General features: G+C 36.0%; 1 long non-coding RNA gene across 2 annotated transcripts in view; it reads left to right on the top strand.

The window, feature by feature from the left end:
* Positions 1–17,085, top strand: part of LOC125911675 (uncharacterized) — a 59,744-nt gene that overhangs the window by 28,627 nt on the left and 14,032 nt on the right. Inside the window, exons 2-3 of one of the 2 annotated variants that reach the window (XR_007454409.1) lie at positions 7,424–7,522; positions 10,967–11,938. This is a non-coding gene — a long non-coding RNA (uncharacterized LOC125911675). Of the gene's footprint in view, positions 1–7,423; positions 7,523–10,966; positions 11,939–17,085 lie in introns of those variants that run through there. The other variant, XR_007454408.1, reaches the window with a different exon arrangement.

Here is a 17,085-nt window from a genome sequence, read left to right as displayed (position 1 = left end):
CTGGTGTGCTGTACATGATAGAAGATCTTTACTCTAGAGTGGGTCCATTGATTATGCAGGATCCAGTGTTCATGGATCAAATATTCGGTGAGCTCTTGAATACTGAGTAGTCCTGGTTTAGATCTTGTGAGGAGGTAATGCAAACTCATACCAAAAACATATTTTTATTTCACTCAAAATGAATTGCTATATCTTCTATGGTGGAAGGGTGTTTAATGCAGTCAACTTGATGCCAAAGGCTGGTTGGTCTATTTGAGGAATGATGCCATGTGATGGTGCCATCAGGGTTAACTTCCATTTCTTACAGTAACAGAATTAGTTAATTCAATTTGGGGAATAGGGATGCCTTGCTTTGGAGTTTGTGCCTAATCTCCATCTCAACCAACACAGTTACTTGTTAATCACACAGTTTTCCCAACACAGGTATGAGTGTCAGAGGCTGTCTGCTCTGTAATAGCAGAGTTATTTTGTTATTTGCTTTTCTAAAACTTTGTCTGTGGTACATCTCTGTGGTGAGCATTAACATGTGATACACAAGAGTCTTCAGACCTTGTGCCCATTCTGATAGGTCAATCTATGTGCCTCTTCTGTAGACGTTCTTCTCCCAATCTTCCAATAGATCTCCTTCCAGTGAGATCATCACTGGAGCAACCAGCCCATGAATCCATATAAATTTTAACCTAAAGGCCTATCTCCTTCTGGAAAATGTAGATGACCAGATGAACCACTAGGGATTCTGCACTTTGTACTATAGTACAAGTGCCATCCATTTTCAGCTTACATGAATTACTGACTTCTTCATCCATATGCTATCTTGGATTTTTTCCTTCTTTGTCCATGAATCCAAAGGGATCTTCCACACAGTTGCTTATGTGATCTGAAGGAGAGGATCCGGTGCAAAACTGGTAGATATCATGGGGACCTAGGCCACTTCCTGTGTAGGCTTTTTGAGTCCAATGGTCTAGTTCAGTAATCGATATATTACTTACATCTAATAAAACTGATTGCTGCTGGGCCTGCCTAGAGTATGATGTGGTGGGTCTGACAAAAACCAGCTCCTGGCAGCTCTGTTTACACAGTAAGTTTGTGCCCCATCATGCAGCAATCTGTTTCCACCAGTGCCAATCAGCATACCAAGAGCAGTTTTCTAAAAAGGGTATGATTCTCTGTTTCAAATGGAATAGACTTTCTCTAGACAATGAGGTCTACATTGTGATTCTCCTTTGGTACTTGCCATACACTCTACATGGTTTCTTTTCCAAACACAGATATCTCTAATATCAGGGGGTCCACTGCCCAAATGGTAAGACCTTTTGGACTCAACCCAGACTTGCTTCAAAGCCCTTACTTCCTCTGGGCCCTACACAAAGCTAGAGCTTTATATGGCACTAAATATTCCCAGGTGTGGAATATGCTGTCTCTGGGACCAAGAAAGACCTAAATGATGCTATGCTTTTGTGTTAGTAATTAAGAGGTAGAAGATGGAATCACTCGTTTTCAGCTTTGAGGGGAAAACCATGTACTATGAACTCTATGTCAGATTCCTGACTTCCTCTTTGACTTCCTTTTTTTTTTTTTTTTCACAACAATAAGCAATTGTGCCCAACTTTATTTTAGCCTCTATCCTTTCGTGAGCCTATCATGCCCATTGCTGTACTGTAGCCTAGATTCATGTAAATACATCCCTTACTATCAGCTATGGACTTCAGAGGGGCTTCGCAGTGATGCTGGGGTCTCTCCTACCAATACATTATTTATTGTTTTCGTAAATGGACTGCTTACAAGGAGCATAGTCATATTCTGGGTATCCCACCCTTGCATAATATACCCACTCTAGCATAACTAATTCTCTGAGCCTTCTGATCCCTTCTTGTAGTATCTGTCACAGTGTTTGGGGTAGTTCTATTTCACTTACTATGTTCCACTGGTTTCCACTTGTTAGTGCTATCTCCAAGGGTCCTTTGCAGAGTGTAAAATCTCATACACTGGAAAAGGGATCCACATGAACAAACTCAGTCATATCCAATTTTGTGTTTTACTTCCTTGATCTAGAAGTCTCAAAATTCATTCTCATAAATATACTCCCAATTTTGCCTGTACATATTGGCTAGTTCTATAGGTTACTCAGTATACAGTGATACAGTGCTTTTTCTCCTTTCAAGGCCAAGCATTTATATTACTCCATTATGTTGCTTCTATGTAGTGGCAAAAAGGTAATCGGGACAGACTGAGAAAGATCTCTAATCACCTTCAAGTCTGGGGATAGCACAGTGGTTCATCACTGATGGCCTTGGGAACTCAAGACTTTTAAGTGCATCACCCAGATGTCCCTACATTTACACTCTAGGGTTCTCTTTCTTCCCAACTAGAGTCTTGATTTTGGGGTAGCAGACCTACTGGGGCTAAAATCAACCTTCTCTAGAGTTTCACGGCTATTTTGTTTATGACCTGGGACTGGTTCTGAGGTTTTCCTGCCTTCTCATTGCAGGAGGTGATAGTCTCCTTACATACTGCCAAGAAACATTTCTGGTTTTTCCATGTAACATTTAATGTTGATTTATTACCCTCAGCCCCTTATTAATTTTATCTACAGCATTAATTGTTCTCATCAACATCCATCCACTAACATTGCCTTATAATTACTATTTTTCTCTATTAACCATAAATGTCTAAAGCGTCAAACCCCAGTGAATTTCCTGTTACTGGTATACACCTAGGACTGGAGAAGACTTGTGAAGGCTACATGACATGCTTTTATATTTGAGAATTAGGGGGATTGGTGCCACTATGCTGGTCTCAATTCTGCTGAACTATTGACACTATGTGTGTTTGGATACAGAAACTTGGAACTAAGTTTTCTGTTCTTACCTAAAATGCCCTCAGTCTTCAATTATCCTCAGTAGCCTGACAGTAATATGACTATGTGAATGCATATTCCCTTACATCACTACTAAGTTCACTTCAGTGAAAACCTAAACCTTCTGAAACTCTTTGGATATAAAAACTTTAAAACACAGATACCTATGCTGAGACTCGTTACACATTTAGCTTAATGGTTCCCACTGTCACTTAAATAAGATTTTAAATGGAAGGTGGGCACAAGAAACAAGAGACTAAATACATGAGTTTATTTGCCTGTATTATCCTAGAAAGTACTTTAAGACATTTTCCAATGATTAAACTAAAGATAAATTGTAATGTGGGGGATATTTGTCATTAGCTGTTTCCTATCTTGCTTTAAGAATCTTCCCTACTGGGGCACCTGGGTGGCTCAGTTGGTTGAGCGTCCGACTTCAGCTCAGGTCATGATCTCACAGTCTGTGAGTTCGACCCCCGCATTGGACTTTGTGCTGACAGCTCAGAGCCTGCTTCAGATTCTGTGTCTCCCTCTCTCTCTGCCCCTCCCCTGCTCATGCTCTCTGTCTCAAAAATAAATAAAAACATTAAGAAAAAAAAAAGAATCTTCCCTACTCCCTGGGTTATTAGACATTCTTGGGTCCTTTATTTTGGTGCATGGAATAATGCCATTAATTTATTCTCTGTGTTAAACAAAACTCAATGGTAACTTTTTGGATGATTTCTTTTTATTAATTTTTTTAAACCAAAAACTTAACAAATTAAAAATAAGCCAATAAAAATAACCAAAAACAAAGAAAAACCCATATTTTTATTGGTCAGCTACTGTTGCATAATAAAGCACCCCCCAAAACAGTGACATACAATAATATAGAGTTATTATCATGCTGACAGGTGTCAGGTCAACTGGGACATATCTGCCTCAGAATGCATGTCTGTGAACCAAGGAAAATGGCTTGGCCTCACATGTCTTTCTTCTAAGACTAGCAGACTTCCAGGGAAGAACGTAGGAAACAGGAAACAAGATACATAGAGTACAACTTAACTGATAATTTGGGATATACACTGGATACACAGTTACCTTATCATTTAAGGCATTTGGGAAAGTCAAAATAGTAAAAGCTAATTTTTATGAATTTATTCAGAAAATTTATTTTTATTAATTTTTAATATTTATTATATATTATATTTATTTATATATAATAAATAATAATAAGTAATATGTATAAATATATAATAAATATATATTTATTTATAAATATTTATATTTATTATATTTATTATATAATATTTAACAATATTTATTTAGTACTTATATGTCACATGCCTGGCATGGTGCTAAATCCCAGTGATTCAAACTTGAGTAAAGCAGACATGTTCTTTTTCATTGGGGAGCTTACATTATGATCAGTTTAAGATGAGCTACAAACCTAGATTCTCAATAGGCTTAACTTTTTACATGTGGTTAAATTTAAATTTGGGTAAATTTACATAAGTAAAACTGTAGTTCTTATGAAAAAGAGAGTTAAAGATTTTTCACACTTTAATTATAAGATTATGTAATCCACAATTAATTTGATATGTCACTAACTTGTGTAATTTTGAGCCATTCACTTCCTTTACCCTGGCCAGTTTCCTTGTATGTAATATAAAATAAATGTGATGGGAAATCTTGAATCCCCTATCTGAAAATATTCTCTCATTCCTCAGGGGTTCCATTCAAAGATTAACCTCTTACATTTCCATCCTTATCCTTTTCTCTATTTCTTTCATCAGCATCAGGATAAAAGAAAGGCAGAAAGTAATACGATTTCCTATTTGCCTTGGTCGGTGATTTTAAACCTCAGTATTTACACCAACTCACTTGTCTGTTCAGGTTTACCAGTGTTGAAAGTCTAGAGTGCTCTACAAATCTCTTTGGTAGGATTCTATCTGCTTGGCAGAGGTGGATTGGAGATAGCTACAGATTCTGTCATGTCCCCCACATTGGGAGATGGAGTTCATTTCCCTTTTCTTTAATCTAGACTTGCCTGGTGACTGCTTACCCAGCAGAACACAGCAGAAGCAATATTCTGCAACTCTGGGAAACTCTTTTGAAAGGATTGGCAAAATCTGCTCCATCCTTATTGGAAAACTGTGTCTTGTGATACAACACCTCTGGTCCCAGCTGCCATACAATGAGAGGCACAAGCCACATGCAGCCCCAGATAAGATCATGGCCAACAGCCCCAGCTAAACACTGAGTAGACAGTCAGCTAGCCTGAACTGCCAGTTATGTGAATGAGTCACCTTGGCTGCTTAGCTAATCAAGTGCCTGGATGCCTCCAGCCTCGCCTGGCACCTAATTCTAACTACATAAGGAACGCTAAGTAAGTACATCCTAGCCAACCCTATGATACCCCAGAAATGCAAAAGATAATAGTAATTAATTTAGGCAACTAAATATTTGCAGTGTTTTAGCATGCAACAATACTTCGAACAGGAATCTTCAGAGCTACTTATTTTCATGGGTGCCTTCTCCAGGCCCCACATTTAATTTACCGTTCATAATTTTGTATTGTTTTCCATAAGAAAGTCCCATCCAGTTGTACAAGCTTTCTGTATCCTTTCTTCTGACCTACTGGACACCTTGGTATCTTCCAAAGTGCTGTATTCTGGAGTTGTACAAATGTGCATTCAAATGCAGCTATTTTACTTTAGCCTGTCACCTCCTCTAAATTACTTTGAGTTCAAGTTAGCCATCTTTAGGGAAAATGTGTCCCTATATCAGTAAGGAGCTGCTTATAAAAGAGATGTCAGGTATTTCATCTAGTGCACGGCCTTACTTGTAATTTGCAGTATGTACTGGGTAAACATTTACTTCTCTTTTCTCAGCTCTGTCTTCAGCGTTATCTCCACTGATGACCGTCTTGTAGAGTGGCACTGACAACTGCAATTGACCTCTGGCCTCATCTCTGCCCCACAGTGGGTCCTGGTCATTGGAAACTTAAAATCTCCACTTGATGATAGTGCCTAGAGCTCATTAGGCTTAAGTCTTCCAAGCACTAGAATCTGATTGCTGTGGAGAAAACCAAATCTCTTGTGGTTGTTTTTAGAAGATACTGCTTCAAACAATAGTGTGTTTAATTAACACAATTTATATCAAGTCACACAGAGACTTTTACATGTTCTCACACTGTAGCATATTTACCCAAAATAGACAACCTAATTACTTAAGACAATTGGCTGTATTCGCAGAACTGGAGTGTTATAAGAAAAAGTGAACTGCAATTATAAAACAGAGAAGGATGGGAAAATGCCAACTTCGTATTATTTTTGTTTTTAAAATGTTAATTAAGATATAGAGTCTACAACTCTTGTTATGTGGAGTACAAGTGAATGAGTAAATCTCTTCAAGATGGATCAAAGGGGAAATATATCTTTTATGGCTTACTTATCTAGAATTCATAAATCCTGAGGAACTGTTGCTGAGTATCTGGTACCTGGTGACAAAGAGGGACAGCACTCATTCTGTCTCACACCCATGGTGAAGTTGGGTGCTCAGTAAAGGAAGACATTTTGCTGGGAAGTGGTTTAATCAAATTAAGAAGGATAGGATAAATTGAATCATTACCAACAACATCTTAGATTTCAATAAGGGGAAGGTATTTATTTTAACTTCACTCTCTGGTGGCCTTTTGTGATTTCTACTTTTCTAAAGCAAGTTCCTTACGAAGAAAAACAAAGGGATAGAGGGGAAGGTAAGAATAGACTTTGCAAATATCGAGGAAACCATAACTTCTCACAGAGTTCATCTATTTAAATTATATTTACTATTTTTTAATTTTTATTAGTTTTTTAATTTTTATTTTTTTATTATGTTTATTTATTTTTGAGAGGCAGAGAGGGACAGAGCATGAGCAGGGGAGGGGCAGAGAAAGAGGGAGATACAGAATCCAAAACAGGCTCCAGGCTCTGAGCTGTCAGCACAGAGCCCAATGCAGAGCTCAAACTCACGAACCTTGAGATCATGACCTGAGCCGAAGCTGGATGCTCAACTGACTGAGCCACTCAGGCACCCCTAATTTTTATTAATTTTAACTAAATAGTGACCAACAGGGCTGGTCACAGCAATATAAGAAACAAAAAAGTATCTTTTATTCTTATTGAATAGTTACTATGTTCAGTGCATTGTGCTTGGTATTTCGGCTCAGGTCATGATCTCATGGTTCATGAGATTGAGCCCCACATCTGGCTCTGCACTGTTGTCACAGAATCTGCTTGGGATTCTCTCTCTCTCTCTCTCTCTCTCTCTCTCTCTCTCTCTCTTTCTCTCTTCCCTTCCCCTGCTATTGCTAAAAAAAAAAAAAATCAATAAATAAACTTTAAAAACGCCCAGTGCTCATCCCACCAAATGCCCTCCTTAATGCCCATCACCCATTTAGCCCATCTCCCAACCCACTTCCCCTACGGCAATCTTTAGTTTGTTCTCTGTATTTAGGAGTCTCTTATAATATGCCTCCCTCTGTGTAAGTATTCTTAATATCTTGGTATCTACAGCTAAAGTAATTTTCTTGCTTCTTTGCAGGTATGTTTCCTCATGTTTTCAAGTGAATTTTGAGAAAGACTATTGAAGCAAACATAGTTCCCTTGGTCATCATTCCCACATTTGGCAGATAATGATTAGGTACTACTATATATTGGTATTATTAATTACCATGATTTGCATTTATTGATATATTTATTATTTATTGTCTTTTAAACATACAGTGTTTACATTTGAAATATTTGTTAATATTAGATATTTTGACATTCATAACAATTATTTTATTCATTTATAGGTCTTCATTATATCTTAGAGGATACTAAGACTCAATTTAAATTATTAAGTGTATTTTGCCTCACTCAGAGAATAATAGGGTCTGGATCCAGATTTCTTGGTTTTTATTGCAGTCAATATTCCACTGATCAATACCCTACTTGTTCAGTTACCTAGGCAGGCAGAGGATTCAGGTAAGGGAAGTTATGAGATTGCTAAAAAACATGATACTCGCCACAGCTCTAGCTACAAGTATACCTATACCCTCTTTGTTTTACTTACTTACTTACTTACTTAATTTATTTAAGTAGTCTTCATGCCCAGTGAAGAGCATGTTCAGGGCTTAAACCACAACTCTGAGATCAAGACCCAAGCTGAGATCAAGAGTTGGATGCTCTGACTGAGCCATCCAGGTGCCCCCAAGTTTAGTGTCTTTGACTAATTATTATCATTGATGTTATAGAATTGCATAATCTTGCATTTACTCTTTAGATAAAAGTAATGCCTTATTAATAATATAGGGACAAAAATACCAAAAGTTTATAAACCTATTTTTTCTTTTATAATCAGCTTCAGTAGCATCACAGAAACGTATTTGAAGAAAGTTCTATTTTCCAGTGTTTTTAGAGATATCTCAGGGGATAGGAAGATTATCAGGATTACCAGTAGGGCCGTGATAATTTTTAAATGATAGTTTTCCCTTTAATTCAAGAGATGGTTGAGATACAAAATTCAATTATATTAGTCAGATGCAAATCGCTATCATAAAAATGCTATTCTATCTCTTTGGAGATAATTAACACTTTATCTTAGACTTCCTTTTGCCGCAGTGATGTTGCCTAATTTATTGTAAATGTTTAAACTTTACAGCATGTCTAATTGCCATTAATTTCCAAAAATAATCAAGAATATAGGCTTTGGAGTATGCTAATTGTTTTTAATAGAAAAGGAATTTAGTTTTATTTTTAATTAAATTAATTTAAATAACTGGAATTAATAATGGGTCCCAGGTTATGGGGGCAACATTTACAAGCTAAATCCTCATGAACAGTATGGGTTTGTCCCCATAAAAATAGCATTTAAAGAGTCAGTGGTCTCATAAAGTGTGAGTAAAAATTAAAATGCAAAATCTAACAGAAAACAGGATCATAAAATAAAAACGGAGATTACTACGTAAACCCACTGTACAAAAGTTATATGAAATATTTATAGAGGAAAGTAAGAAGTTCAAATGGATAACATTAGAAAGGATAAATGCCCGAACAGAAATCATCTGACAGGAAAATGAACATGTATGTGAAAAGAATCCAACCAGTGGAACAGAACTGGGGTCCTGAAGCAGACCTACACAGGAGAGGGAACTTGATACATGACAGAGGTGGTGTTGCAATTACTCTAGAAATGATAGTCTCTATGACAAATGATCCTGGAATAATTGGATATTCACATAGGAAAAAAAAAGCTATACTGAGTCTTCCCCCTTCACACTATCTCACAGTATCATACAAATCAATTTTGTGTGCATGAAAACCTCAAATATGAAAAGCAATACTTTAAAATATTTTAGATATAATCATTATCTTTTGATATAGCCTTTTTAAAACCGATGCAAAAGAACATATGCTATAGAAGAACTGACTGATATAGTTAATTTTATTAAAACTGAAAAAATGCATTATCAAAATAACAATAACAAGAAAACTATTTATCTAAAACCACCATGGAGAGATGAAAAGACAAGTCATAGCCCAAAGGAAAGATCTGCAGTATATACAGTAACAATGACTAAAATATAAATAATTTTTTAAAAAGATTTCTATAAAAACAGTTTTAAAATTTACATTAGAAAATATCAGAAATATGAATAGACAATTGAGATGAGGAGAAACAAGTATGGTTAGTAAAAACAAAAAAGATGCAGGAGTCCACTAATAAATAGTGAAAGTTAAAATCTTCACTAGGTCTTGTTTTAGATTATTCGTATTGACAAAAGAATCTTTAATATAAGTTCCAGCAGAGAGGGTAGTACATAGGTGCTCATAGACACTGTGATGAGAAGATTCATTTAGTAGAACAAATGTGGACAATTTTACAGACTGTATTGAGACACACACAACATAAAAGTGTATATTAATTCATGGTCCTAGTAACCACAAAATTTGGGACTAATGTGGGACAAAATTGAATCCAGAGGAAGGGGAATATGTGAGATAGGAGAGAAATGCCCAGGGCTAGTTTCAACTCTATTGCTAATGCTGTGTTCTAAGCTACGTGGTAGATCCAAGTATTTTTTTTATATATGTTTATTTTTCATTTTTTTGTATACTGTAAATATTGTGTGCTATTTTTTTTTGAGAGGGAAAATGGATGTGGAAAATGAAATGTTTTCTGGGGAAAACATTTTACATGTTAAGAAAATAAGGGCTGCCTGGGTGGCTCAGTCGGTTAAGTGTCCGACTTCGGCTCAGGTCATGATCTCGCAGTTTGTGAGTTTGAGCCCCGAATTGAGCTCTGTGCTAACAGCTCAGAGCCTGGAGCCTGCTTTGGATTCTGTGTCTCCTCCTCTCTCTGCCCCTCCCATGCTCATGCTCTGTCTCTCAATAATAAATTTAAAAAAAAAAGAAAAGAAAAAAAGAGTTTTTTCAGACAGGTCATCAGGAAGTGGAAGGGAAACAATGATTTCCTTACCTAATTCAGAATACATAAAATTATAATGGTATGATACTAAATTAAAAACTTGATAACAGATGTTTATGATTCTACCCTCTTTTATGTCACAATTTTTCTGTCACTCAACCCACTGACATTCCAAAACTGTAAAAAAGAAAGTGGCAAACACACACAATCACATAAAGAATAGCTGAACAACAATCGGATACTCTAGAAAGAAATAAAAGAAAGCCAAATTAGAAAGAGAACACTAATCAATTAGGTTTAAACATACTTCCTTTCAATTACTTTGAATAGGTTTTTTTTAACATCAATTTTTTTCTTAAATGTTTATTTAAAAGAGAGCGAGAGTGGGGGAGAGAGAGAGAGGGAGTAGGAGAAGGTCAGAGAGAGAGAGTGAGAGAGAGAATCCCAAGCAGGCTCTGCACTGACAGCATAGATCGACATAGGGCTTGATCTCACCAACTGCGAGATCAGCCAGATTCTTAACTGACTTAGCCACTCACTCAGGAGCACCTAACGTCAATTAAATATTTAAGATCAAATGCAAAATGGTCTACTAGTTATTGGCAAGTCATTTCTCATTCTAACAAGATTTTCTTTTTTTTGCTTAAGATAGCTAAAGTCAGTTTCTCTTTCCAGATAGTAACAATAATAGAGACACCAAACCCATGGATCCTGTATTCAAATCTGTTCTCAAGTCTTCCATGATAGCAAATCATCTGATCAAAGCATTGAGCTTGGCTCTGTCACTCATTACGGGCATGTGATTGAACATCCTGGGTTCCAGGTGTAACTTCTTTGGAAAATGAGTTAGCTGAAGAAGGTTCAAATCACTGTTCTACCACCCACCAGCTGTGTGATGCCAAGCAAATCACTTCTCTTCTCGGGATCCATTTCTCTACCTATAAATCAGAATTACTCATTTCACACTCTCAGAATTATAGGTGAGAATTACATGAGTTAATGTATGTCAATATGTACATTACTTGACAAGTGACAAATGACCAGTTCTTCAAATTGTACTGATCTCTATCTGCACACTATGCCAACCTTGTCTTAGAAGATATTTCCATCTTAGAAAGGAAGGATTACCCACTAGTCATGGATTCATCACTTTTGTATGCTAAAATGTTCTAGAATTGAGTTTTTAAAGCTTTATCTTGTCTAACAATGGACAAGCTTTTATAATACATTGTGGAAAGAATACAAGAGGAGCTAATTAAAGATGCTATCAGCTTTTTATCTTTTTTAAAAATTTGTTTCTTTACTATTTCCTCCACAACTGGTAGTAGTTCAAGACCAAATAAAACAGGACTTCAGCAATACTTCAAGAAACCAGTAACCAAACCAACTTTAATTTGAGCATTTTCAGATTTCTATCACTAGCAATAAAGAAACTTCAACAATTCTCATTAGATATGACTATTTGTTATGTTTCAGAGTGGAACTAAGTGTCCCACACTGCTGTTTCAATATGTCAAGCTAAATGGTTTCAAAATCTCCTATGATTCAGCTTTTGTTCAACCAAGCACAGTGGGCTGAGAGCTATGCTAGATGTGATTCTTCAGAAGGAAATGGACCCCTTTTCAGTTCATGCTGTACTAGGGCTATTCTCCCATTTACACAGTTGCTTCTGGCATAATAAAAAATTAATAAATACTTTCTTACTTGTGCTTCCCTTTATCATTCATTGTGTCCTTGGTGGAAATGTACGCTTGGTAGAAATGTCCCACCTTCCTCTTCAGCCCTATGAAACCTATTCATTTGTTAAGATTCTTCTCCAGTTTAAACCCTCCCCAGGCTTTCTCTAAAACAAGTGGGATTATTTCTGTCTTTTTTTTTCTCCTGCCATATTTATTACATACATCTATTTTAGATTTTAGTAGTTACCATGCTTGACATGTACTAAAATTACTTTTGAACATCTATCTGCTTTTTAGATTATAATTTGAAGTAATGCTGGACAAAATATCTTTTAAAAATAACACAATTTTAAAAACTTGCAAATATCAGCAGAATAGGTAAAGACTTGATTGAGACTGGTAATGAACTGGAAATTATGAGTGTACATACTTGATAGATTTCAAATGTATAAATTTGACTTCAATCTTCACAGTAATGGGAGCCAGGTGGAAAAGGCCATCAGAATAGGCTCTGTATAAATATGATGAAACCAAACCAAATTTTTGAGATTCAAAAAATGTCCTGATAAAAATAATTTCTCATCTGGCCCTCAGGAAGAAGATATTAGGCAACATAATGGTCATCCTCAAAAGCATCATTTTAGGACCACAGCCATGTGATTTGTTGTATTATTTCTGGTCACTAACCCCCAACACAGTTGATGACATCTCACCAAAATACAAAACAGTGAAAGAAGTTCTCCTGGATACCTATCTAACATTGTTTACATATTGCACTCATGATAGTTTGGGTTAAGCAAGAGATCAATGTTACAGATATGGAGAGAAAAAGATGAATTGATACTCTTTAGAAAATCCTTCATAAATTTTGTTTCTTTCAGCTGAGCTTTTGTACACTATTCAAGACAATGTGAGACTACACTGCCTTCAAATGTAGAGCTATGTTTAGCAATTGATCAAACTGAGGATACATTTGACATTCTCTTGTGAAATTAGGGAGTCAAAATAAAGCAGAGCTGTAAAACTAAGAAGTGAAATAGAAGACAAGGACCCAACAGGGAAGAAATCTCTCCTTCATTATTTGATTTATTACCACACACATGTATAAGTTTGGTTTTAAAATTAAAATATTAAGATATTTATCAGAATACTATTTTAAGGACGTGATTTTAGATTTTCTCTAATGAACAGAAAAGTGAATTTCTGAGTAATAAGCCTTAAAACATGGCTACTTGTATCTGATTGTATTTAATTCCAAGATCAATTGCCCATTAAGACCATTTTCAGTTCATAATTATTAAGTAGTATCATCTCCTTGTAGGAGGATACATTTCTTTCCAGTTTCTATATTGACAGGTCATACATTGTGTTCCTACAAATATGGTATTAACAAAATAATTAATAAATAGGTTAAAATTGAATAGAAGGAGCTACAACATGTAAAAGAGCTTTGAATCTGTCACTCCCATCCTTACAAGAAAACTGCTGATTGAAAACAATCAATGACTTTTCTTTGATTAGTCAAAAAACTGAGATCTCAAGGTAAATTGTCACTGGGAAATCTGGAAGCAGGCGAATCCAGAGTTACAGTCAAGATATGCTTACTTGGAGCCATGAACTAGAGGGATGCATACCTTAATCTGAGTGAATTGCTAGAGGACTATGGACCAACATGAGGCTAAAAGCCTCCTGGGGGCTGCAGCCATAGTCAACCCTAACAATTTCGTGGATTTTACCCCTAAGAACTCTACTAGGTTCTGATGATAAAGAGTCGAGAAAGATTCCCTCATGGCTCTGGAACAGAGAGAGGAAAGATAACCACTGCAAAATACATCCAAAGTGTTCTCCATAAAAATAGCCTTTTGTTAGCATTCCTTTTTTTCTTTTTCAAATTTCTATTTAACTTTGAGTTAGTTAACATATATTGTAATATTGGTTTCAGGTGTATAATTTAGTAATTCATCACTTACATATAACAACCAGTGCTCATCACAAGTGCCCTCCTTAACACCCATCACCCATTTAGCCCATCTCCCACCCACCTCCATCTATCAACCCTTAGTTTCTTCTCTATGGTTAAATGTTCTTATGGTTTGTCTCCCTCTTTTTCTCTCCCCACAGTATGTTCATCTGTTTTATTTCTTAAATTCCACATAAAAGTGAAATCACATGGTATTTGTCTTTCTCTGATTTATTTCCCTTGGCTCCATCCACATCATCGCAAATAGCAAAATTTCATTCTTTTTTGATGGCTGAGTCATATTCTACACACACACATATGCGCGTGCACACACACACACACGCACACACACAACACATCTTCTTTATGCATTCATCAGCCTGATGGACATCTGGTTTGGCTATTGTTGATAATGCTGCTATTAACATCAAGGTGCATATACCCCTTTGTATTTTTGTATCCTTTGGGTAAATACCTAGTAGTACAAATGCTGGATCATAGGGTAGTTCTGTTTTTAACTTTTTGGGGAACTTTCATACTGTTCTCCAAAGTGGCTGCACAAGTTTGCATTCCCACCAATGGTGTAAGAGGGTTACCATTTCTCCTCATTCTTGCCAACATCTATTGTTTCCTGTACTGTTAATTTTAGCCATTTTGACATGCGTGAGGTGGTATCTCACTGTGGTTTTGATATGTATTTCCCTGATGATGAGTGATGCTGAACATCTTTTTCATATGTCTATTAGCCATTTGTATGTTTCTTTGGAAAACGTCTATTCATGTTTTTTTGCCCATTTCTTAACCGGATTATTTATGTTTTGGGTGCTGAGTTTGATAAGTTCCTCATAGATTTTGGATAGTAACCCCTTATCAGATATGTCATTTGCAAATATCTTCTCCCATTCTGTAGGCTGCCTTTTATTTTTGTTGATTGGTTCCTTCACTGTGTAGAAGTTTTTTATATTGATGAGGTCCAAATACTTCATTTTTGCTTTTGCTTTCTTTGCCTCCAGAGACATATGTAATAAGAAGTTACTAGGGCTGAGGTCAAAGAGGTTGCTGCATGTATTCTCCTCTAGGATTTTGATGGCTTCCTGCCTCATATTTAGAACTTTCATCCATTTTGAATTTAAGGGAGTAGTCCAGTTTCATTCTTCTGCATGTTGCTGTCCAGTTTTCCCAACACCATTTGTTGAAAAGGCTGTCTTTTTTCCATTGGATATTCTTTCCTCCTTTGTCAAAGATTAGTTGACCATATAGTTGTGGGGACATTTCTGGGTTTTATACTCTGTTCCATTGATCTATGTGTCTGTTCTTGTGGGAGTACAATACTGTCTTGATGACTATAGCTTTGTAATATAGCTTGAAGTCCAGAATCATGATGCCTCCAGCTTTGCTTTTCTTTTTCAGGATTTCTTTGGCTACTCAGGGTCTTTTGTGGTTCCATAAAAATTTTAGAATTGTTCGCTCTCGCTCTGTGAAAAATGCTGGTGGTATTTTGATAGGGATTTCAGTAAATGTATCAATTGCTTTGGGTAGTATAAATATTTTAACAATTTTTGTTTCTTCCAATCCATGAGAATGGAATGCTTTTCCATTTATTTTTGTGTTCCTCTTCAATTTCTTTCATAACTTTTCTATAGTTTTCAAAGAACAGACTTTTCATCTCTTTTGTAAGGTTTATTCCTAGGTATCTTACAGTTTTTGGTGCAATTGTAAATGGAATTGATTCTTTGATATATTTTTCTGTTGATTCACTATTTGTGTATAGAAATGCAACAGATTTCTATACATTGATCTTATATTCTGCGAGTCTGCAGAATTCATGTATTCTAGAAATTTTTTTGGCAGAGTCTTTTGGGTTTTCTACAGAGAGTATCGTATCATCTGTAAATAGTGAAAATTAGACTTGTTTGTTGCTGAGCTGGATGCCTTTTATTTCTTTTTGTTGTCTGACTGCTGAGACTAAGACTTTCAGGACTATGTTAAACAGTAATGGTGAGAGTGGACATCCCTGTTTTGTTCCTGACCACAGGGGAATAGCTCTCAGTCTTTCCCCATTGAGGATGATACTAGCTGTGGGTCTTTTGTATATGGCCTTTATGATGTTGTGGTATATTCCATCTATTCTTACTTTGTTGATGGTTTTTATTAAGAATGGATGCTGTATTTTGTCAAATGCTTTTTCTGCATCTATTGAGAGGATCATATGATTCTTATCCTTTCTTTTATTAATGTAGTGTATCATGTTGATTGATTTGTGAATATTAAATCACCCCTACAGCCCGGAAATAAATCCCACTTGATCATGGTGAATAATTCTTTTAATGTACTGTGGACTGACTTTCTAGCATCTTGTTGAGATATTTTGCATCCATCTTCACCAGGGATGTTGGCCCGTAATTCTCCTTTTTAGTGGGGGTCTGTGTCTTGGGAATAGAGGTAATGCTGGCCTTGTGGAATGAATTTGGCAGTTCTCCTTCCATTTCTTTTTTTTTTTTTTTTTTGGAACAGTTTGAGAAGAATATGTATTAACTTTTCCTTAAATGTCTGGTAGAATTCCCCTGGGAAGCCATCTGGCCTTGTACTTGTGTTTTTGGGATATTTTTGATAACTGTTTCAATTTTGTTTGTTTTTATATCATTTATTTCTGCTCTAATCTTTATTATTTCCCATCTTCTGCTGTCTTTTGACTTTATTTACTGTTCCTTTTCTAGCTCCTTTACATGCAAAGTTAGGTTGTGTATTTAAGACTTGCTTCTTGCTTCTTGAGGTAGCCTGTATTGAAATATACTTCCCTCTTAGGACCAATTTTGCTGCATCCCAAAGATTTTGGACTGTCAGGTTTTCATTTTCATTTGCTTCCACATTTTTTTCTTCTTCAATTTACTAATTAACCTATCCATTTTTCAGTAGGATGTTCTTAACCTCCATGTATTTGTGATCTTTCCAATTTTTTTCTTGTTGTTGACTTCAAGTTTCATAGTGTTGTGGTCAGAAAATATGCATTTTCTGATTTCAATCTTTTTGTACTTGTTGAGGGTTGATTTGTGACCCAGTTTGTGGTTTATTCTGGAGAATGCTCCATGTGCACTTGAAAAGAATGTATGTTCTATTGCTTTAGGATGAAATGTTCTGAATACATCTGTTAAGTC

Source organism: Panthera uncia (assembly GCF_023721935.1).
Source record: "Panthera uncia isolate 11264 chromosome C1 unlocalized genomic scaffold, Puncia_PCG_1.0 HiC_scaffold_3, whole genome shotgun sequence".
Taxonomy (NCBI): domain Eukaryota; kingdom Metazoa; phylum Chordata; class Mammalia; order Carnivora; family Felidae; genus Panthera; species Panthera uncia.
This window is presented reverse-complemented; position numbering and strand designations above follow the sequence as displayed.